General features: G+C 38.4%; 1 protein-coding gene and 1 long non-coding RNA gene across 3 annotated transcripts in view; both read right to left on the reverse strand.

Annotated features, from left to right (window-relative positions):
• Positions 1–7,578, reverse strand: part of ST18 (ST18 C2H2C-type zinc finger transcription factor) — a 146,438-nt gene extending 138,860 nt beyond the window's left edge. For both annotated transcript variants that reach the window (XM_033203630.1, XM_033203629.1), the window contains exon 1: positions 7,336–7,578. The gene's annotated coding sequence lies outside the window, so the exon portion shown is untranslated. The remainder of the gene's footprint in view (positions 1–7,335) is intronic.
• Positions 1–24,498, reverse strand: part of LOC117079607 — a 196,536-nt gene that overhangs the window by 16,859 nt on the left and 155,179 nt on the right. The gene's annotated exons all lie outside the window — the stretch shown is intronic.

The following is a 24,498-nucleotide window of genomic DNA, read 5'->3' on the forward strand; positions in this document are numbered from 1 at the left end:
AGAAAAGTTAGAGAACTTATCCAGGGCACAGACTGAGTCAGTGGAAGAACCAGGTTTCAGATATGTGAACTCGAAAAGGGAGTATTGTAGATTCTCTTGTCACTTTGTCACTCATATGCACTTAGGATGACTGCCTTATTCTCTAGCAAGCATTTTATAGCTCCTCTTAGATGGGGATCCTTAGGGGTGGAAAAGAGGTATTACTAACAGCATCTGCTACACTCTTCTGAGCTAAGCAGTTTTAATATTTATTCGTTAAATGAGTGAATCAGAATAAAAGTTCAGTAACACAAAGTTTATTTCTGACAACACAAAATAAGTTTCTCAAATTTCTTTAAAGAAGGAAGTTGTCAAGTAGATAAAGCCATGCATATTTTCTTTAAATAAAAAAATATATATTTCAGATGCAAGACCCATATAGGTGGAAACAAGTTTGCATAAACCAAAAGTAATGATCTGGGCCTTCTCATTTTAATGACAACACAGACCTATTCTGTTTTGAAGAATGACAATTACATTTCTGTAAAAGTAGCTCCACTCCTTTTCATCCACAGCAATGCAACTAAACGAACTTCAGTCAAGTTTGTACACCCTTTGCTGTACTAGTAAGGATGGGGGCAAAATATTTACAGCCAGCCAAAACAATTACGTGTTTTCTGAAACATTCATTCTTGTATTAACAGGAGGGAACATTAACAACTATAGAAAAAAAATTGTAATACATGAGATTCAAAAATAAAACATTCATCACAGAAAGATAGCCTAATACATTTATAATGCCTGAAAGAGTGAACTAGTTGCACAACTCTGCCTTAAACTAAATTTGTTAGGCAGCAACTGTAGCCATTTTTAGATGGTTTGCTTTTTCCATGATTTCTATCACATGAAAGGCATAATGATGATATGACATATTACAAAAATTTCAACTTAGTAAAATCAAAATCTATTTTCCCCACATATATTTTACTTGAAATTAAAAAGACACTATTATACCACTTTCTTCACAAAATTTATTGCCTCCTCATTTCTGGCTATTGTTAAAACAATACTTAGAGTTGGTAATATACAACATATATTACATTCTCTACAGACACACATATAGTTCTAAACAAATTAGATAAACAAAATGAATGTTAGGGGCACATTTAATAGAGGAAAAGTACTTCATGAAAAAACTGGTAAAGAAGTATGTGACCTCTGATCACCCAGACCGTATTATTTACCTATATTATGAATCTTTCATGAATACTACTAATAAGCTATTTATTTAGTATCACAATATTGCTATATCCTTATAGAAAGAAATATTTTTCAGTATAAGTAATGAAAGTTAGTAAACTGATTTCTATACAGAGTTTTAATTCATGAACAGATGATTATGACATGCCATTCTAACATTAAATGACAGTGGCTTTAAAATTGAATACTGATACTGATATTACGAACACATCTATTTTAAAACACCACACTTACATTAACAATACTTTTTAAACATTTTCGATGAGACCGTCAGAGTTTATTAAACCACTGACAACCCACTTAGCGGACAGTTCTTAGAATAAAATATTTAATTTACCTGAATGTCTTGTAACAATATCATCCTCTCTTGAACTAAACATCCTCTGAATACACAAATCTAAGGCAGACAGACATTTCAGCAAGGCAAATAAGACTTTCTGGCAACTTCCTGTTGCCATATTTCTCTAAAAGGATCCTGCAATATTACACTTCAATCCTGCAAACGCATTTTTCCAAGGGACACAGCAAGCCAATGCTGCTCCAGTGTCAGAAGCTTTGATTTTTTTCCCAAGTACAGCAAGCAAATAACCACTAATCCTATTCAATATTACAGATTCACAGTAATGATTCTATTTCCAGATTTAAGAGAAATTAAATACAAGAGGAAACGAGGAGCTTTTGTTTTCTTGTTTTGTTGTGCTTGATTGGTTGGTTTTTAAGACAATGATGAAGGAAATAGTTATTCCATCTATATTATTAAATATATATTAGGGGCTGGGGCAATTTTGCATTGTCAAGAATGAACTTCACTGCTCACATTCGTGCCCCAGGTTTCCATTATCTTTCAGAAGCAGTAAGACTAACTAAATTTAAAGTTGCCTCGTACATTTGAAAGTTTTCAAACCTGAACCAATAACCTGAATGGTAGTTATGGGCAAAAGCACCATTTCTCCAACAAATAGCCTACCTCTCAAATTCAAGTTCACTTGCGTTTTGGAGTTTACTTACTTTTTAAATTTACAAACTTTTGTGAAACAGCAAAACAAAACAACAATAACAACAAAATAAGAACACTGATCACTGAAGCGGTATTTCCAGAAGTGATAGCAAAATCCCTTCATTCTGACCTACTTGTCGAGAAACGGACTTTCAGCCCCACGGTTAGGCTAAGATCTGTTCCACTTTCTCCCTAGGGCTTAATTGCCAGACTGACTTACCGGTGCCTCCTAGCCTTTGTTCTGCCTCTCACGCTGACATCAGGGAAGCAGTGATGTAGAATAAAGCAGGGGTGGGCTAGGTTAGTCCAGTGTTTGTGTCGTTGTGTGGTGTGCAGGGACACTCTGTGATACTCTAGTGAGCTGCTAAGCTTTTTTTGTAGGCTTTGTGTCATTTACTTAACGACCAATCTCATTAGCTGCCAGGGTACAATGGGCTGATGCATTTTCTATGTACATACTCCACACAGTGACCCTCAAGGTTGCCGAAGGTCTATTTAATCAGTCAAATGCTGAATATATTTGCAGTAAATCACTAAAAAAATTTTAAAAATATGAGAATACTGAGGTATCTTACAGGCTTCATATTTCCTGGTGGTTATTTGCAGGTAATAAAATGCATGCATATTTAGCCCAAACAAGGATAGAGCAGGTGGAGATGAATTGTCTGGTTTGCACTGGTGACCTTAATTTTAGGAAACTTTCAGATCAAAGATATTTTCTCTTAGCAAGGAGCCCAGATTTGAAATTTAATTTCTGTGTTAGTTTAATCATATTAGCACAACAAAAAAGAATTGCTTTCTTGAGCAGTTTCTCCTTCCTCCTTCCTCGCCCCCACCCCAGTCCTACCCCCTACCCAAGCAGCCTCAGACCTGGCAAAGTTGCATTTACGCCCTCTTTCAGTTACAAGGTAAAAACCCTTTTAACTCCTATGAAAAATGAAATGCTGAGAGCACTATGAATGACGACAGCTGTCCATAAGTATCAGGGAGAGTTCTATTGTCCAGCTTGTCCCTGGATAAAATGAATACTTTACAGCAGAGGCTGTTCAGCTTGGCTAAAGAGTGTGGGGAGAAGGGGAGGAGGTCACTGGAGATTTCGCACACTAATTTAATCTGGGAAAAGGACAGGCTCTGCATCTCCCTTGAACAGACTGGCAGCAATCTGGGCCCCCACAGAACTATCTCCTTTTGCCTGTGCTCTATTTATTCCTTATCTCTGTTTACCAACCGCTAGGTCCCTTTCATTCACACCACGAGGCCGTTTTCCTACTATCAGTCAGCAGCTGACACTGTGGAAGAGCCTCAAAGGCAAAAAAAAAAAAAAAAAAAAAAGATCAAAACTAAACCAAAGCTGTATAAACAATGCCACAGTACAAGTAAATGCATAAACCCTGATTCTTAACCCAACCCACAGGGTGCAAACAGAACCTTTATAGTAAATCCAACAAACCCACCACAGTGAGCTGTGGGCCGCAGAGAAAGAAAAGTCAAAACACCATTCATGAAATCACCATCCAAAAAAAAAAAATTGCTAAAATATACACTGGCTACTGAAGCAGCCTTACTTTCAGGGATATTCTTATCTCTATCATAGATCAATTAACTGGCCACCAAGAGATATTTACCTTGCTGGGAAAGGTGACCTATACATTTCTAAGGGAGGCCTGGCTCTCATTAAAATGCCAGCAGTTAAAAAAAATCCACCAATATGATTACAAGCTAAAGAGGATGAAGCAACACCAACCTTTCTAACACCTTATCACATTGATTGAATTTAAGCAGTTCAAGACTCTCGGTATTAAACCCCCTTTTTTATGTAAAGATATTAAAAAGTCCTGTACAATCCAACCAATGAAATCATCTTCATGTCTTGTGGATTTTACCTCCTTATGTCAAAATGATTAGCATGGCAGAGAAGTTGGGAGAAGACTACTTCATGGACAACTTTTTAATATTTTGAAGCACTCTGCAGGGTGTGATCAAAAACTGAGATTGGAGCAACTAGTTTAAAGTGTGGAAAAAGGAGAGAATAAAATAAGTGTTTTTTGAACTGTGCAACCTTTGAGGAAATACAAATCTTGAAAACTTTAGTTATATTAATGTTAAGTGCTAAATATTTACCTGAATATTTCAACAAATGGGAAAAGCCCTGCTTAATATAAACATTTCTTTGAAGTGATTCAGAATTTGTATATAATATATATGTGTATGTATAGACATATATATATGAATATATTATAAGCATAGGTATACTCACTGCCTCTCACATACACATACACAAAATGAGAAGTGCATAATTTCTAATGCCTGGAGTTCCTCAGATTAAAAACTGAGATTTACTTTAAATTTCTCTGAGTTTTTTTAAATCATTGAAATGATTGGGAATGATTGGTTATTGTCATAAAAATCAACACCGCATTGACTCAATCACTAAGATCTTTACCAGTAAAAGGAAAGACAATGCAGCTCATTATCTAGGATGATCAATTGGTCCAGATTTCAGTTTGTGTTTTCACCTATATGCATTATGAGCAATGAAGTCTTTACTACTTGGATCCTTTTTTCCAAATGAATTAATGAATTAAATTTATCCTTTCACCAGCTGCTAGGCAGCAGATGGAACCATTTCTGAAGCCTTGTTGAATTCAATCCATAAAACTCATTTCCTAGGATTAGCCGTCCAAAGTTTCTTTTAATGTTTATATACCGCTTGGGATTTTGAATTTCATGATGTTAAACTTTCAATTTAACTATTCTTTTTGCATTTCATATCAAACAATTATGATCTTTTGGATTTCTATAGCAGACATGGCAGGTCACATAAGGACAAGAATTAATTTCAAGAGCAATAAAGTCATGCAAGTTACATTTTTTTGATATGTCTGTTCACATTGCTCTACTACCATAGAAACTATTTGCAATTAACTGTTGTCAACCTAAAGAGTTATATATTTAATAGCTATACATTTTGTTTATTTATGCATAAATAGTTTAAAGCTGCAACTGGAAACATTCATTAACATTATGAAAGCTTAAAGTTTTTCTGGGTTTTGCAATTAGTTATAGGAGTAAGGTTGTTACTGCAAGTAAGATTGTTAATTATCTACAAATAATTTCTGTATATACCAGATTAATTTATCTAATGAGAATTTAATTCTGACTTCTAAAAATGGAAATAAAGACAATTATTCAGAGTATCTATGTTAACTTTTTAAGGAGGCAGCTACCATGGACAGCTCCTAACATTTCTGGTCTTTTCTAGGTCACTTGAAGTTGTCTAATTTAAGAGAAACCAGGAAACTTCACATCTTACTGGTTCATGTTATAGTTGAACACTAATGACCACTCTGTAAAAAAAAAAAAAAAAGACTCCTTTAAACATAACCACATTAGGATCTCATAAAAGTTTCAATGTATTTTGAAACATTTTAAATACAACCACCTTATGCTCTCTAAGGTACAGTATATCCAAATTTAAAATATAAAAGCTTTTAAGCTTAAAATGATGCTCCTACCATAACATAAATACAACAAAAAAGAGTGAATTGCTTTTATGTGCAACAGTGATTTCCGCTAATTTGGCAAGAGAAATCTATATTAATCTAATATTGTAGTAAGCCAAGAAGGCCACATAATAATCACCACTGAGTAATTGAATATTTAGAAGAAGGAGAAAAGAGAACATTGGTAATCTTAAGTTACAGGCATAAAAGTAGGATACCATGCAGATGATATTTGCAAAGCAAAATAAAAAGCAAAGTTAGGGAAGTCTAATTTTAGTCTTACTTTGGATTCTGAATTTGATTATTGCTGGAACTTATTTACTATTTCCCTAACATAATGATAGTACACACGATTATATTCAACATTTCTTCATCAGTTTTTTTTTTTTTTTTCTTTTTAGTGAACTGGATTTTGCAGTATTAGCTGTGGCATGAGAGTTGATAGAACTTTTTTTTCTGACAATTAGCTACTTTCTTATTTGGAAAATTAAGGTTATAGAAGTTACAGTGCATACTTTGACTGTTGACTGCCTTGTTCTTTGAAACTGAAAAACACTCCAGTTATTTCCACATGTATCAAAGTAAGCATTTTTAATAAATGCTTTATTAAAACAAAAGAAATATGAGGCAAAGTATTGTTTATCAAAGGTTTTGAAATTTTTCTGTATAACTAAGTAATATTTCATTGAAATCATCCTTCTGCAAAATTTTGTTCAAGATTAGTATTTTCTCTTTCATTCTTCAGCCTTTCTGGTATTATTTATTCTTTAACTTTCTGATGAGTCTTCTGACATCTACATTTATCAAAAATGAACAGTATCATTTTTATAGGAGGCTACTCTTATCCAATTCTCTAAATATTTAAAGACAAAATTATAACTACCATACTTATCAATTTAAATTTCCTGGGGACCTCCCACAAACTCTTTTCCTTATGTATAGCTACTATCAGAATTTGGACTTTTCAAAAAGCATACATAAAACATCTTTTTAATATCAGTTATTCACATACAATTGTGTTAACTTCTCATCCCTCGCAAACATCTCCACAATTCTAGAGAGATGTCAGATTTGGGATCTCACTGGTAATTTTTGCAATCTCCTAAATTATTTCCACTTTACTTTTTTGCTAAGCAAAAAGTGTACTAAGTCTCATTTCATATCAAATAGTCTGTTGCACATTTGCACGTTTCAAAAATCTATATAAACAAAGGCGTTACTGGTGCAGTATAAATGTAATTGCACCATGACATTTTATTCTGAAATTCTTCTCAAACTAGATACAATAAGCTTTTTTTTTTTTTTTTTTGCCAAAGAGAGAGTGAAAGTGTGAGAGATTGAGAGAGAGAAAGGCAGAGAGAGAAATACATTTAAAAGAATGCTCAAATATACATCACAACAGACATCAGAAACAGAAGTTCAAAACAAACATCAGAAAAACCATCAACACAGTTCTAAACTCCAACGTTTGCTACCATCCACTCCCCAAAAAAAACAAAAGTGAATATTCTGACTTAAGACGTAAAAACTTGCTAAAATTCCGAGTGACTTAAATGTCAGTGTGAGCAGTATGCGGTTCAAAAGTTTTAAACTTACTTTTTTGTTTGTTTCCAAAACTTATATTTCTCTCCTCCCTGGTGTGCTGAACGGAAACACTAAAGCTGTTTCTTTGAAAGGTAGTTCCCATGATATGACATCCAGTGCCTTTGACTGCTTAGAGATAAGCACCTGCGTTTGTGTCCCCTCCTTACGTCACACCTCCCTATTCAGACCTTCTCAATATGATTCACATTTGCACATCAACAGCCTCATGCGCATACACAGATTTTTTTCGGCTCTGGGCCCAAAACTTTCACTTTAATTTTCATCACATGATTGCTGTGGCATATGTCCTTCCAAACCTCCCATATATCAGTCATCATGCAAATGAGATGGAATATCACTCCTCTGCAGCAGATGGCCAGGGATGATAACAATGGCTCAACAGAGGAGATTCAATGTCCCTGACTTTATCGCCACGGCAACAACAACCTAAAATATATGTAATGGAAGTGGTGCTTATTAATTTTGCAGGCTCGAGTGTTCTGATTTTGTGAGTGAATGGGCTGAGTTAAAAAGGGGGCTGTGTCCTCCTGCCTCTAGAAGACTATCTATAAAAGCCAGGGACCTGGAAATTATTTTCAGTGACTAAGAAGGCAACAGCCTAGCAATTATTTGAGTAATTAGGTGTAATTCCTCCCTGTAGGCCTTGTACCCTCCTGTGCTTGCTTCACAGAAGCTCACGAATTAGACAGGCACAGATACTGAAAAGAAAAGTGCCTCAAGATACAGCGGGAGAGCTTGCAGGGGCCCTGTCACTTGGCCTCCACCAGGCTTGGTAAACACAAGCCCCAAGCTATAAGTAAATAGAGGCCCCACTTCACAAACACAGACCAATTAAAATGACAAAGGCAACCACACTTCTGGGTGGAGCTTAGGAAAGCTTTATGCTGCACTAGACTCCATGTGAGTGGCACACAGAATGGTCTCTGCACGCCCCGAGCGCTCTATTTCCATGACTGGCTGTCAGGATTGGACACTTGCTCCCACGTCTCTGCACGTTATGTTGCTCTCACAGGGAATTTTTTTCATGGGGCTACTTTTTTCCCTGACTCCAAGTGGACATTTGCTACCCTTCCCACTCCTAACAGTATTTTTAAAAATTAAATAATGGAAAAGGCAGTTCATCCTCCCAAATTTGCCACAAGCCCTTTTACATCTTAAAGGAATGACTGTCAAACGGCCCAAACCAATGGGAGCTTTTATGAAACATGCAAGGATGAAAAATGGAGTGAAAAACCTGTCTCCAAATATTTTCCTGGAAACTCTTTTGAAAACACCCTCTACAACATTTTTCATACTAATTAATATAAAGATTTAATTTTTTTCTGCTTGTAGGGCTGAACTACGTATTAACATTTTTAAAACTTTAAGTTTCCTTATTTTTCACTGCTTTTTAGAAAACCACCATGGAAGTATCATCTTATAAGAGCAAACTCTACTCTGTGTCCATTATAAAAAAGACATGAATAAGAACTTGTTGCCTTAGAAGAGAATAGCTGTGAAAATCAAAGAGGAATTCAAAACTTTTCGTGTCCTTTCAACATTCAATAAACCTCAGACACTGTGCAAGGCTCTCTGTACAGATGAGGAACATGAGAGAAAATATCTCAGTCTTCTCTTCCAGGAAGATCTAAATAAATTGTTCGAGGTCCCTTGCCCCATTGCTCCCTCACAGCGTTTTGGTTTTTTGAGAGGCACCTTCACCCCCTCTGGCTGGCCCCAGCTTTCTTTCCCTGGAGTTCATTCCTCCCAAGGAACAGGAAGCACAGGAGAGGGAATGGAGCCTCCTAGCCTGTGATGCTAACTTCCTCCAAGTCCATATCCATCAAAATAAAGCCAGTCCATCAGTTGCTTAAATGGGGTGCAACACTACATGCTTTACCACCTGACTTTAAAAACAGTTATCTTTCCCATGCGAGGGAGTGTATGCATGCAGATTCACTTTCCTTCTTAGCATGTGGGCTAATATCAATTATCAATGTTTTGCAGTACATTTGGCATTGTGAAGAATGTAATTGCCTAGTGCAAAATTTCATTGTGCTATTTAAAGGTGATACTCCAACGCAAGGACAAATTTGGAGCAGCAAATGTCCAATCTGGTTTTTTGTTTGTTTGTTTTGAGAAGTGTCTCCCTCTGTCGCCCAGGCTGAAATACAGTGGCACAATCACAGTGCACTGCAGCCTCAACATCCTGGGCTTAAGCGATCCTCCTGCTTCAGTCTCCCAAAGTGCTGGGAATACAGGTGTGAGTCAGTACGCTCGGTCATCTAATCTGAAAATTCCCACACTAAGAGTGTACAGAGAACTTAAACTCCACGTGAAATGAATCCCTATACTGAGCTATCAGTGATAGTATTAGTGAACCAATACATGAGGCAAATGTGGTTGCCACAGGTACAGTGTGGTGACAACATGGATTTCTAGCTGACAGTTCAGTCACCTGATCAATTTTAGTGGTTTTAATGAATATCATTATCATAGAAATAAAGTCACCTAATAATAGGAATTAAAAATAATAGCTCTTTGGGACATAAATGACATACCATACTAGTCACCTATTTTAAGTATATAATTATAAGTTAAGTATAATTTAAGTATATAATTAAATAACTTGTAGTATATTCATAATTGTGCAACTGTTAGCAAGATTTTAGAACATTTTCATCCTTCCTTGCCAAAAATGCCATACTCATTAGCAGTCACTCCCCATTCACCACACTTCCACCCACCAATTCCCTCCCTCACACCCAGGCAACGACTAATCTATTTCCATCTTTATAAATTTGCCAATTTCGGACATTTTATAATAATGGAATCACATAATATGTTGTCCTTTATTACTGGCTTCTTTCACTTACCACAATACTTTCAAGGTTTATCCACATTGTAGCATATATCAGTACTTTATTTCTTTGTATTACTGATTAATATTCTATTGTTTGGATATACCACATCTTATTTATCCATTCATTGATTGATGGACACTTATAAATAAGGATACTATAAACATTCCTGTACAAATGATTGTGTGGACACATGTTTTTATTTCTCTTGAATAACTACTTAGAAGTAGAATTGCTGGATCATTTGGTAATCTCTATATTTAATTGTTTGAGGAACTGCCAAATAGTTTTTCAAAGTGTCTGCACAATTTACATTTCCACCAGCAGTGTATAAGAGTTCCAACTTCTCTATATACTCACTAACACTTGTTATTGTCTGTCTTTTCTATTATGACTGTTTCAGTGGGTGTGAGGTGACATTGCACAGTGGTTTCGATTAGCATTTCCCTAATGACTAATGACACTAGCATTTTTTTTTTATGTGCTTATTGATCATTTGTATATCTTTTTTGGAGAATTGTTTATTCGGAATTTTTACCCAGTTTTAAGTTATTTGTCTTTTCATTATTGAGTTGTAGATGCTCTTTATATGTGTATTCTAGATACAAGTTTCTTATCAGATATAGAATTTGCAAAGCTTTTCTCCCATTATGTGGCTGTCTTTTCACTTTCATGTTTTCCTTTAAAACACAAAGGTTTTTATTTTGATGAAGTTCAATTTATCTATATGTTTCTTTAATTATTTGTGCTTTGGTGTCATAGCTAAGAAACTATTGCCAAATTCAATGTCACAAAGATTACATCTGTTTTCTTCCAAGAGTTTTAGAATTTTAATTCTTACATTTAGGTTTTTTATTCATTTTGAGTTAATGTTTGTATCTGCTGTGAGGTAGAGACCCCACTGCATTCTTTTCCATGTGAATATCCAGTTGTTCCAGCAACATTTGTTGAAAAGTATATTCTTTCCCTATTGAACTGTCTTGACACCCTTGTTGGAAATCAATTGATCATAGACACAGGAATTTATTTCTAGACTCTCAATTCTATTTCATTGATGTACATATTTATCCTTATGCCGGTACCACACTGTCTTGATTACTGTAGCTCTGTAGTGAGTTTTGAAATTGGGAAGTGTGAGTTCTCCAACTTTATTCTTCTTTTCCAGGATTGTTTTGACTATTACGGGTCCATTGAATTTCTATATAAAACTTAGGATCAACTTGTCAGTTTCTGAAAATAAGCCACCTGAGATTTTGATAGGGAATGTATTAAATCTGTACATCACTTTGGGTAGTATTGCCATCTTGCAAGATTACAACTTCTAATCCATGACCATATCTTTCCATTTATTTATTTTGGCTCTTAAAAATTTCTTTCAACAATGTTTTATAGTGTTCAGAGTTAAGGTTTACACTTCTCTTGTTAAATTTATTCCTAATTGTTTTATGCTTTTATAAGCCATTGTAAGTAAAATTGATTCCCTATGTTTATATCTTGCAACCTTGCTAAACTTGGTTCTTAGCTCTAAATAGCATTTTTAGTGGGTTCCTTGGGATTTTCTAAATACAACTCTGTATGAAAGATCATGTCATCTGCAAATGGAAATAGTTTTACTACTTCCTTTCCAATCCAGATGACTTATATTTATTTTTATTGCTTGACTGTCCTGGCTAAAACCCCAATATAGAGTTGAAGTGGCAAAAGGAGGCTTCATTGTTTTGTTCCTAATTTTATGGGGAAATATTTTGGTTTTTAGCATGATATTAGCTAATTTTGGAATTTTGAAAGCTCAGCTTAAGAGCATTTTCAACTTAAAAAGCGAACTGCTTTCTGGCACAGTAACCTGCCCTACATTGGTGTAACTCCCAGGGAGACCAAAAACAAATCCTCTACTCTAAAATTTTACAAGTCTCTTGTGTGAGACCTGTCATGGTGCTGGCCAGACCTAATCCCCAGCTGTCCCTCTAAAACCTGCAGAGACACAACTAGAAGAGCCTGACACAGGGCATCCATTCTCTCTAGATTGGGCTATCTTCGTGACTCAGAGCATCCTTGAGGTAGTCAGTAACAGCCTGGCAGGGCCAAGTGGCAGAGTTTCCCTTTGGATACTTCAGGTTCTCATAGTAAGGGTCAACTGGACCCCAAGTTCAGTGATGCTGGAGAAGCCAAACTGCAAGTTTGACTTCTGGGTCTTCCATCTGTCATGCCAGCATTTATGCCATACTCAGTCAGATTCAGGTGTAGACAGCACACCTAAATTCCACCTGCTGCCTGGGATTAAACCAATCAACCTCTAGACATAAGTTTATTGCCTGTCCACTTCATACTTGCAATATTTAATCTCTACATGTGGACTCTGGGTAATTCCTCGGTCTGTTTGCAAAAGTAGTTATATTTATAGTCAATAAGATGTGGCATAGTAAAATCAGATATTATTAAAATCATAAAATCAAGTGACATTTTGATAATGAATGAAAGATGATAAATGATTCCCATAATGATGATGATGATGATGATGATGATTATATTAGTAACAGTAATGATAGCTAAGACTTATTCTACTGCTTATATTATGCCATGCACTGTTCTGAGTGCTTTTCATGGGTTAATTAGGAAGCAGAGGCACTCTTCCAACTAACTTTTCCCAGTCCAAACCATTAACCACTGAGCTAGAATTCAGACTCAGATGCTCTTAACCACAAGTACATGCTCTTAACCACAAGGCAATACTGTGAATTTCACTTATATCTACACATCCTACCAGCCAGTAAAAACCACCATGGATGTGATGAGGAAACTCTCCAGTGAATTTTTCAGTGACCCTTTTCTTTTCCTTTGTCCTTTGTCTTTTTTATACCAGTAAAAAAGGTTTCTAATGCTGCATCTTCTAAACTTTTACGAAGCTGTTATCATTTAACAAAGTGAAGTTTTCTTCAAATTGATGTCATCAATAAGAAACCTTACTTATTTTTCTTTTAGCCGGTGATTCGCTCCATCAGCAGAATGAACGTGAACACTAAAGTGAACATGATCATAATGTAAAATGAATATGAACACTAAGATGTAGTTTACAATATGGCGAGGAGTAAGGTATTTGCTAAGGAGTATGGTGTATCTATGTATATTTCTATACCTGTATGTATATCTATACCTACACCTATGCCTACGCCTATGGCTGCATCTACATTTGTCTGTTATGTCTATATCTATATCTTTTCAATATGGCTTTCATATCAGGTGGATAAAGTTCTTGTTTTTCACAAAGCAACTGAATTATATACGGTCCATGCATTTGGTACACAGCTCAATCACTATGTCTTGTTCTTATTTATCACATGACATGTGGCATCACCAGCTACATGAAATCTGGCTTAAGATCCTTTTGCACACTTCATATGTATGATGAAGTGAAGCTTTAGATCATGGACTGTAGGTGACCTGAAAGGGTTCCTGAAGTGTTCATCTACTTCATTCCTCAACCCTCTTACTCCCTCACATTACTAGAGCTGGAAGCCCAGCACTGGGCATGCACTGGGCATGTGTAAGTCATTCTAGCTGCGCAGGTCAGTAATTTCTCATTTCTATGCACACTTCCTTCTTCTATACACATACACATACCACAATTTTTTCTATTTAGATTGATTTTTCTTAAACTGGTTTATTCTCCTCTTTACAGAAAGGCAAGTAAAGCTTATAATGACTCCACTTAGAAAAAAATCCACATTTCCTGGACAGATAATTTGACGTAGTAGACCACAATGTCTCAAACAAAGGATTCTCTGCAGCTTCCACAATTAGTTTTGTAAATGTGTTTGGAAGAAGTGTCTTCATGACTGAATAGTTGGCATTTAACACAACAAAAAGAAAAGATAGAGCAAAAGAGGAAGGATGGTTTCAAAATGGCCTAAGCAAAACCAACAAGCCTGTTGGCGAACACTCTGAATGTCCTGGGATTGGAGGTGAGGGTGACATGCTGTGCTGATGCTCAGCTGCTGCTACTGATGGCTAAAGAGGGAAGAAAAAGAGAAAACACACCTAAATAAATCATTTGCAAAGACTTTTAAAATGGGTGAAGTGTTTCCAGAGTTCACACAATATTTTTCTTACACTTTGCTCAACAGACATCATGACCAGGGGCTATTTTGGCCCTAATCCCAGGAAATGAGGCAAAGATGACAAATGATGTGATTTGGGGGACTGTCTCGGATTTGGTGAGTCTCCTGTCATTCACTATTCATCTCTGCTCTACACCGTAGTTAAGAGTTTTCAATCGTGTGGAAATGTTCAGTTTGTTAATGAGATTGTTCACCATTTCACTGCTGTAGGATTCAAGACCCTTTTTCATTCTCCTTGCTTGTTCTATGTTAACTCCCAAATATAAACTTTCTCAATCTTAGCAGGATGTTCAGATTTTAAGATTCTAGTTCTATTGAGTCACTGACTAGTTACCATGCTGAGAATTACTTCCCTTTTGCTTCCAATTTGGTTTCTATAACACATCTACCCATCCAGGGCCCTGAGGCTCAAACAAACCTTTTAGCATTCCCACAGCTCCCCACATCCCTTTAAAAATGTCTATAACTACCTTTCCAACCCTATTTCCAAGGTTTCGTCCCAACATTTCATCCTCCATTATCTGGGCTTTTAACATCTCCCAGGACCCAGTCTTTCTAAAAGCCCCAGAGAAATGTGTCTCATTCCAGGTCATCCTATTCCCAGCCTTCAGTATTATTTTTCTAAAAAGGAAATCCAGTGATCCCCATCCTGATGGCTTTCCTTTTCTTCCTGACAAACAATTAGACTATGTTTCCAACTGTCTTACTCAATTTTCTGTTGCTGTAAGAGAACACCACAGATTGGGTACAAAGTTTATTAAGCTCATGGTTTTGCAGGCTGGGAAGTCCAAGAGCATGGCACCAACATCTGCTCAGCATGTGATGAGGGCCTTCTTGCTGTGTGAAAACATGATGAAAGGATGGAAGGGGAAGAGTATGTGTGCAAAAGAGAAACCTTGCTTTTAAAACAAAGCCACTCCAGTGAGAACTAATCCACTCTTGCAATAATGGAGTTAATCCATTTATATGGGGGGAGCCCTAATGATCCAGTTGCCTCTCAAAGGCCCCATCTACCATCACCACCACAATGGCAACCAAGTTTCCAACACATAAACTTCTGGGGTATGCATTCAAACCACAGTACTGACACGCCTTTGAAGTTAGGTATGGGTCTGTGCCAAGGCAGTGCAGCAGTATATGTATATGGAACTTCTGGTATGGCAGTAAAACCATCCCAAACAAAATCTGTAAGTTTTATTCCCTTCTACTGACTTCACAGGATGACCTCCAAAACCACATGTTGAAGATGGCAGAGCTCCAGTGAATCTGAGTCCTGAATGACTATGTGTACCAAAGCACACAACTTCCCTCACAAAACAAGAACCCTTAAGACTATTTACATGACCAATAAATGAACTACTCTTGTGTTTGTGTCATTGTACATTTTTCTGCTGATTTCTAATAAAGCTAGTATTACCCAAATAAATACATCTCCTACATAAGAGTCTTTTTCACCCGTAACATTAAATCCAAATTTCTAAGTACCATTTGAACTTTCTCTGTTTTGCCCAAGGCTGCCTTTGCAACTGCCTTACCTCCTACTCGCTGCACACAGACTGCATTGTTGACTTCTCTCCATTTACTGAAGGCATCATGCTCATTCTAGCCTGGGAAAAACTTTATTTAATCTCTAGACATCATTTGCGAGGCATAAGTGACTGTCTCCCAGAAAACTCTTATCAAAAGGGGCCAAAACTTTTTCCACTGCTCAACTCAGGCTGAGTTGTTACAAAGGTTGCAGTTTTTCCCCTGAAACCCACATCTGTAGAGCCACTTCGGCTGACGTGAAGGACTTCTCCTGTCTCCTTGGCTTTTAGTTGCCCCAGTTTGAATTCTCACAAAGAGCAGTTTAAAAATAGTGCTAGTTTCCATTTCCCACACACATCCAGATTAGAGAATGATCAGTGATTAGCATATTGCAATTTGAGAAGACTTTATTCTTCTGGCATGTACAGAGAGGATGTGGTTGCTCCTGGGCTCCTCCATTTAACTCATTTCCCAGGTAGATATACAGATAGCTCAAGATACTTCAAGCTTTGCAGAGAAAACAAGCTACCTACCTAATCCCAAAATGTTAAAATAGATCTATAAACCATTGACATTGGAAGATTTTGAAGTTATCAAATGCAAGTGCTTACCCAGACCTGAATTTCACAGAACATCTCTGACAAGGATGTACTCAAGTCACTGTGGCGGGCATCAATTCTATCTATCTATCTATCTATCTATCTATCTATCTATCTATCTATCTATCAGTATGGCACTCTGAGTGCCAAGTGTTGTTCCTCATTTTTAACTATGGTTATGATCAATATCTTGGTGTTCTCATTTTTCTGTGTACATTTAATCCTACTAATTTCTCATAATACCATGTAGATTTTATTTTATTTCTTTTTTTTATTTTTTATTTTTTTAGTAGAGACAGGGTTTCACTATGTTGGCCAGGCTGGTCTTGAACTCCTGACCTTAGGTGATCCACCCACCTCAGCCTTCCAGAGTGCTGGGATTACAGGTGTCAGGCACTGTGCCTGGCTTTTTTTTTTTGGAGGGGGTGGGGACAGAGTCTTGCTCTGTCGCCCAGGCTGGTGTGCAGTGGCACGATTTGGCTCACTGCAACCTCTGCCTCCTGGGTTCAAGCGATTCTCCTGCTTCAGCCTCCTGAGTAGCTGTGATTACAGGTGCTTGTCACCTCGCCTGGCTAATTTTTGTATTTTTAGTAGAGCCGGGGTTTCACCATGTTAGCCAGGCTGGTTATGAATTCCTGACCTCAAGTAACCCGCCCGCCTTGGCCTCCCAAAGTTCTGGGATTACAGGTGTGAGCCACCACGCCTGGCAATACCATGTAGATTTTTGTAAGTGAAATCTATCAGAGCTCCCTTTAGTTACTGTACACTCTTTAAAACAGTGATTTTTTCAACTGAATTTATGTCCAAGTGTTTTGGGGTACAGTGTCCTAATTCGTGAACATTAAGGAATAAGATTTTAAGAAAACTGATACCCATGTGGAAATTATAGAGATGCCTGCTTCTTATCCATGAATCTAGCGTGAAAATCACTGCAAATCATGTTTTATCCATCTGGGGTTTAAAAATTACCCATATCAGCCAATTAAAACATGTCTCTAAGATTTTTTGTAATTCGGTTCAGCAAAACAAAGCTCTTGTCTTTCTTGGGTGGCTGTGATATTTATTTGAAGCTATGGACACTAGCAGGAGAGAATGAAGCTCATTAAAAAAAGAGAGAGAAATCCAGATACAAGAGGCTTAAGGGATAAAGTTCCTGGTTTTAATAATTTCTGAAACTCAAATGCATTCCTGCCCTTCCCATGAAACCTGACTTTTGTCCTCATGGTTTGAATTATTAGAATTCTGTCCTTGTGAACAAGAGTCCTGATAAATACATAGTATTTATTTTAAGTGCAAGAAGCTGAGTAATATTCAAGAACAGCTTTTAAAAATGAGAAAACAAACAGAAGTATATTGAAGACAAATCTAGACTGCCCAGGACACCTGAATCTAAAGATGCTCAAAGAGTTAAGACACAGCTTAAAGGAGAAGTTCTGGCTCAGGGGAAATGTGAGAAGGTGGCCTTCAAACACCAGTGATTTCAGCAAATTTTTGTCTGTAATTGTTCGTTTTCTAGAAAACGTTTCTTCCACCTGGTCCCATTTTCTTCTCTCTAGTCTCTTAGTGAAGAATGAGACAGGTACCAGCTACCAAGAAGCTTAAATTCTAGAATAAACAGAAAAACAAATGAGTACAAGGTGACGGCTGTACGTGAAATAAAGCTGCACGATGGAACTGAGAATGACGGGGTAAGGGTGGGACAAATGATGGAAGGTATCACTGAAAAGATGATGTTTGTTACCTGAAAGACTAAATATCTGATGGCAGAGAGCCCCAAGCAGAGGACAAGGCAACTGCTGAAGCCCTAAGGAGATAGAGCAGGAGCCTGGTATATTTGAAAGAAAATAGGAAGAGCCTCCGGTGCAACAGGTGAACAATGGGGAGAAGAGGAAATGAGGTCAGAGACCTGGCCAGGATCCTGTGATTTGGTGTTTAAGGCTGTGCCAAGGTGTTTGGATTTACTGTAAGTGTGATGGGAAGTTATGGGAGGGCTCCAGTTAGAGGAGAAACACAATCTGACTTCTGTTTTTAGAAGATGGCTCTAGCAGCAGTATGGAGAATAAATTGAAGGGATACAGAGGGCAAGCAAGCAGACAAATGAAATGGCATTGAAACAAAGCAGACAGCCAAAGGTAGCTTATGTTCTAGAAGGGTGGCCATGGAGGTGAAGAAGTATGGTCGGTTCAGGAAATAGTTTGGGAATAGGATCCACAGAATTTGCTGGTGGTGCTTCTTTTTGGGGACTTGAACAACTTCATGGAAGGTAGTTCATTTAGTGTCAAAGGGAAACTGAAAGAAATGTCCTGGTGGGTTAGGAAAATAGAGTTATCTTGTAGCCATGATAAAATTAAGAATAAAATTATTATTTGGGGATAATTCTGGACTTTAGTGGAAAGTCTCATTTGGAATTTGGGTGTCATAGCCATGTAGCTAGTATTTCAAGATCAAGGGACTGGATAAGATTCCACAGGGAGGCTACAGCGAGGAAAGAACAGAAATCTAAGGGCCACACCATAGAACAAGCTTATATTTAGGGACAAGCACAGGAGGTGAAGCCAGGAGAGGAGGCTGAGCAGAAGTCACAGATGTCAAGAGAAAACAGTTGACTAAAAAGGAGCACGTGGTTAACTGTATCAAGTACTGTCAGACAAATTAGTTGAGGACAGAAAAGATCATTGAATCGGCAATTTGAGGTCAATAATGTGGTCAAATACTATTTAAACTATGCAAGAGCAGTTTTGAAAATGGTTAGGTTGTCAAGAACAATTAAAGGGAAAAAATGCTATTGTAAGGATAAAATGCAATGATCTGAGGGAAAGCCAGGATGCCCAGAAGTGGAGGCTGGGCTGATGGATCTTTCAGGACTTGTTACTGTGGCAGTGAGCAGAGCAATAGGGATGTAAGTGTAGTTGGAGATGGGACCAGGGAAAAGCTTCTTTAAACTGGTGATGTTGTTTTGTGCTGAAGACACCAGAGAAGGACAAACTGCTAGTGAAATAGAGAGAGGGTATGGTAACAGGAGCAAACCCTTAAAGAAGTGGACAGGTGTGGAATCCATTGCACACATGAAAAGAATGTATAGATTCAAGATGGCAGGCAGATCTCACGGGGGAAGGATAGCAGAGTTTCTTCCACTTTTTTTTTTTTTTTTGAGACAGAGTCTCACTCTGTTGCCCAGGCTGGAGTGCAGTGGCGCGATCTTGGCTCACTGCAGCCTCCACCCCCCAGGTTTAAGCGATTCTCCTGCCTCAGTCTCCCGAATAACTGGGATTACAGGCATGTGCCACCATGCCTGGCTAATTTTTTTGGTATTTTTAGTAGAGATGGGTTTTCACCATGTTGGCCAGGCTGGTTTCGAACTCCTGACCTCAAGTGATCTGCCCACCTCAGCCTCCCAAACTGCTAGGATTACAGATGTGAGCCACCGCACCTGGCCTCTTCGACTATTTCTTAGAGGAGTAAGAAAGTGTTGGTGGCTTGGGACTAGTGGGGGCTATAAAGCAGTCCCCTTTCTCTGCAGCCCTGTGCCTCTGGGTCAGTGCAGGTGTAGAGCTGAGGGGTCTCTGGAGAGGAGGAAGATTAAGTCTTAAGCAGGTGAATACAATTGAGAGCAGGTGCAGCAGAGGGCTGTGGTGGCCCTGAAGGGGTGGAATGATGAGTCATGGACACCTGTGCTTGGAAAGACTGGGGAAGTCATCACGGGGGGACGGGGAGGGGGGAGGGCAGGGAGTGGGTGGGATGCTTGGAATGACTTCTGTGACAGTGCAGTACAGTCGTTGGTGATAAGGTCACAGGTATGACAATGGAGATGAACTCTGAGGGGATTAACTGGTAAGACCCTGGGAGGTGAGGAGGTGGGGAATGAAAGGTCATACTTTAGGGAGCCAAGTATGTTGCCAAGAGTGGTATTAGGAGGGTGGTGAGAAAGAGGACCCTGGACTGGAGCTGGAACCATCTGGGAATATGCAGGAGTACGCAGGAACCAGCAACAAGGAACAGCAAGGAGCCTTAAGAGAGCAGGACCTTGCAATAAATTGGAATGTTGGAAATTTGCAGAAGAAATAAGTTGAAAGTAGCAATGGGGTGCAAGATCATCAGCTCTCCTTCTAACTCAGAGGTAAGTTAAAAAATAAACCCCCCCCCTCAAACCCTCTACACTCCTCTTGGAGGAGATTTAGTGCTGATGGTGTCCTCAGAAGACGGTGTACTAAAAGTTCCACATCTCCAAGAGCTTTAGTATTGAATGGGGAAACACATACCTATTATTAGCCAACCAAAACAGCATGGTGGAATAATTATTATGCAGCCTGTACTTAAGATAAGTGTTATATGTTTCCTTTGCTGCAGAAAAATGTTAAGCAGGGTATTCTCTCAACACATTTCACCTGGGAATCCACGGAGAGCACATGACTGCCAGGCTTGGTGGCAAAAAGCAGAAACTTCTGGCTGCCAGGTCCTGAGCTGATCTTAGACACATTCTCTCTGGGAATTCCTCGACTGCTGTCTCATTTCCACTTCCATCTCAGTATCTAATTCATCTAGGGCAGACATCTGAGATCAGAGTGAGATTAATAGGACACAGGCCAGGAAAATACATGTAACGATCATAGTTCACGCCAAAATATGAACTTGGTGACTTATTGTTATTTGTTTACCCTCATTAGCAAGTTCCCTTTGGGAAGAATAGAATGCGTCGGAATGTGTCACTGCGTGTTTGCCGATTAGGACAAAATTCAAATACTGAGAAATATCAGAGAGTATTTTGGTCCATTGTGAATGGGTCTGTACATCCTAAAATGAATCCTCATCCTTCTTTATCTCCAGCAACTGAGTGGTAATGAAGACAGCAATCACAGCCTTCCCAGGTCTTCTCCTATTCAAAGAGTTGTCTGCAAGTTTTAAGTGTGTTTCAACTACTGTACTAAGCATTGACAAAAGATGTATAGACTAGCTCCTGACTCAACGGGTTTTAAAAGCTAGAGCATACCAAGGACACACATGAAGGAAGAGCTCCTTCCGGACATTCAGCAGGACTGGCGCATTCTACAGATGGCTGGGTGGGGACACAGAAGCAGAGAAGAGCATCTATCTATCTATCTATCTCTATCTACCAATATATTGTTTGCCTAGAAAGAACTTACAGCAGCTTATAGGAATTCATGAAATGCACAGATGTGTAATAAATCTAGAGGAGGAGTAAAGGAAGAAAAAACCAAGCTAGGAGACATAAAAGAGGCCAGGCATACGCTGAAGAACACAAGAATGCAGAGCAGAAAGCCCTGATCCCTTGGGGATGGAAGGTGGCGCACGCCGCCAACATTGCTGTAAAGCCTCTTGACAAGCACCATGTAAGGGGCACCTGTTACACAGCTCACAGCACCAACAAGGTCATAGGAGACCTGCTGCTTGGGAGAAGTGCAGCTACTCTTGGCACTGAGGTCAGACTGAATGAATGTTTGTCTTACTCTGCAGAACACAGCGGGCAGTGCCCTCTGCAGCATCCTCACAGCACGTTTTGATGCTATTCCTCAGTATAGAATGCCGACATCAGTGTGTGGAGTCCAAACTGAACAGTTCTGCTGCTGTAACTTAACCTACAGAAAAATTTTAGACTACCCAGGATAGTCTTCAAACACTATGACTAGATATTACTTCTATCAAAGATGTAGGCCAATGCTGGGCGGCAATGACTTTACACCTGAATAAGTGACCCATCACCCTCTATCTGGATGTGGACTGAGGGTTTACACCCAGGAAACCATTCTGATGAATTCTGTTGCAGAGATAAATGGGTAAATGCATTCTCACATAGCCTGAATCTGATGGTTTTCTCCAAGAAAATGGTGATGACAGGTGTAACCAGATGCCCCATTCCAAGGGGTAAGATTAATGCAGTTCTGGGAAACCAGGCTTCAGAAAGATCTGCAGGTTGTCACTTAATAGGATGTTAGAACTACATGAAGGCAAAATCTATGTCACTGCTACAGACATTCCTGAGACAATACTAGCTGCCTGTTAGGCCAGCAAGCAGCTGGGCTAGGTGCGAGTTCAGTGCAAATAAGGGTGACTCCATGCAATCAAAAGCCACGTGTTGGAGTGGTCTTTGGGCAAATTAGAACACATTATGAGCTGTTTGGATTCTCCTCGGAGTGACTCTTCCATGTATACTTTGAGTGCCAGGAGGAGAGTGACCCTTTTCTCTGCACTGCCAATTTCATGGTGGGATTATGTCGTCAAAATGGGAGATGGTCCTTAGAAGTCACTGGGAATTATTTTACGGATGTCCTTATTTTACAGATGAGGAAGTTGATAGAAGTTGGCGCAGGCCCAGTTTACTGGGCCGTATATTAGATCTCTGACCCAGCACTCTCTGCAGAAACATTCTCTCTTACAAGTTCAGAGATGGAAATTGCCGAGTGAGTCTGTGAAGGCTCTTAAAACTTATGTTGTTGAAGAAAAGTCAAAGTCATCCTTGAGTTTAAAAAACAGCTTGTGTTAATCAGAGCAAAACCACATTTTTATCCCTTGTAAGTGATCTGTAATTTTTAATAAGTTAGTTTCCCCTTCCCCACACATGTAATATTTATCTAGAGAAAATTTGGAAAATAAAATAGAACGACAATAATTTGTTTTATTTTCCTACAGAATTTCTCTCATGGAAAAATGTTTTTCTTGTTTTATATTGTTGTGAATATATTGCATATAAAAATTTACCTTTTAACTTCATTTAACCTCATAGCATAAGAACTAAATCATCTAAACTCTGTAAAAATCATTTTAGTGGATGACATCAACACACTTCATTTCATCAAATGTTTGCTCTGTGATAAGCTCAATCATTCCCCTGCTGTGCTCCAGGGGCTTTTTAGTGGCTCTCCATTATAAACAATGCTGTGATGGACATCCTTGTTTGAAAACGTCTTTTTCCCTTTTTTGTGTGTGTGTGGTGAGAACACTCATGACCTTCCCTCTTCACAGATTTTAAGTATATAGTACAGCATTGTTACCTGAAGTCCCCATGCCATGCCTTAGATCTTTAAAACCTACTCATCTTGCACAACTGAAACTTAAAAATTAGTAAGTCTGTGACGTGATGGATATGAAATTAGTTTGATTATAGTGATTATTATACAATGTATCCACATACCAAATCATCATGTTGTACTTCCTGAATATACACAACTTTGAAAAATGCATCTTCCAAGAAAAGAAAGTAGGCAAGTGGTTGTTTGGGGGTGATGCAGGGGTAAGGGGTGATAACTGAAGGCTACTTTTTTTTTTGAAGTAGTGATTATGTTCTAAAATTGATAGTGGTGAAGTGTACACAACTCTTCAAGTTTATTTAAGTCTATTGAATTGTGTACTTTAAGTGGGTGAAGTGTGTATTATGTGAATTATGACTCAATCAAGTGGTTATAATTTTTTTTTTTTTTTTTTTTTTGAGATGGAGTCTCGCTCTGTCACCCAGGCTGGAGTGCAGTGGTGTGATCTCGGCTCACTGCAAGGTCCGCCTCCCGGGTTCAAGCCATTCTCCTGCCTCAGCCTCCCGAGTAGTTGGGACTACAGGCGCCCGCCACCACGCCCGGCTAAGTTTTTGTGTTTTTAGTAGAGACGGGGTTTTACCATGTTAGCCAGGATGGTCTCAATCTCCTGACCTCGTGATCCACCCGCCTCAGCCTCCCAAAGAGGGTTATAACTTTTTAAAGTCTCTTTCCTTATTTAGAATTATCTCAGAAAAGATTTTTAAAAATAAAAATACTGCACCAAAGTGTATTCATGTATTTAAAGTGTTTGATACCTTCTTCCAGATTGTATTCCACTACAGTGGTACCAACGCACACTGCCTCCATGGATCCAGGAGAGACTTTTCCCATTCTCTTTCCAATAGTGAATCCGTAGTGCTGTTGAATAGCTTTCAAATCTCATTAAGGCACTATTCCTTGCCATGTGTAACATCTAGGGGCTTACCAATAGATACTCAATACCACCACTTCATAACTCTTCCCCAGTTTTCCCTCCCTGAAAGTGCATGGAATCATGAAATTTAAGATTTCTGCGGGAAACAGATCTCAC

This window comes from Trachypithecus francoisi, unplaced genomic scaffold (assembly GCF_009764315.1).
Source record: "Trachypithecus francoisi isolate TF-2019V2 unplaced genomic scaffold, Tfra_2.0 Lachesis_group7, whole genome shotgun sequence".
In the NCBI taxonomy this organism is placed as follows: Eukaryota; Metazoa; Chordata; class Mammalia; order Primates; family Cercopithecidae; genus Trachypithecus; species Trachypithecus francoisi.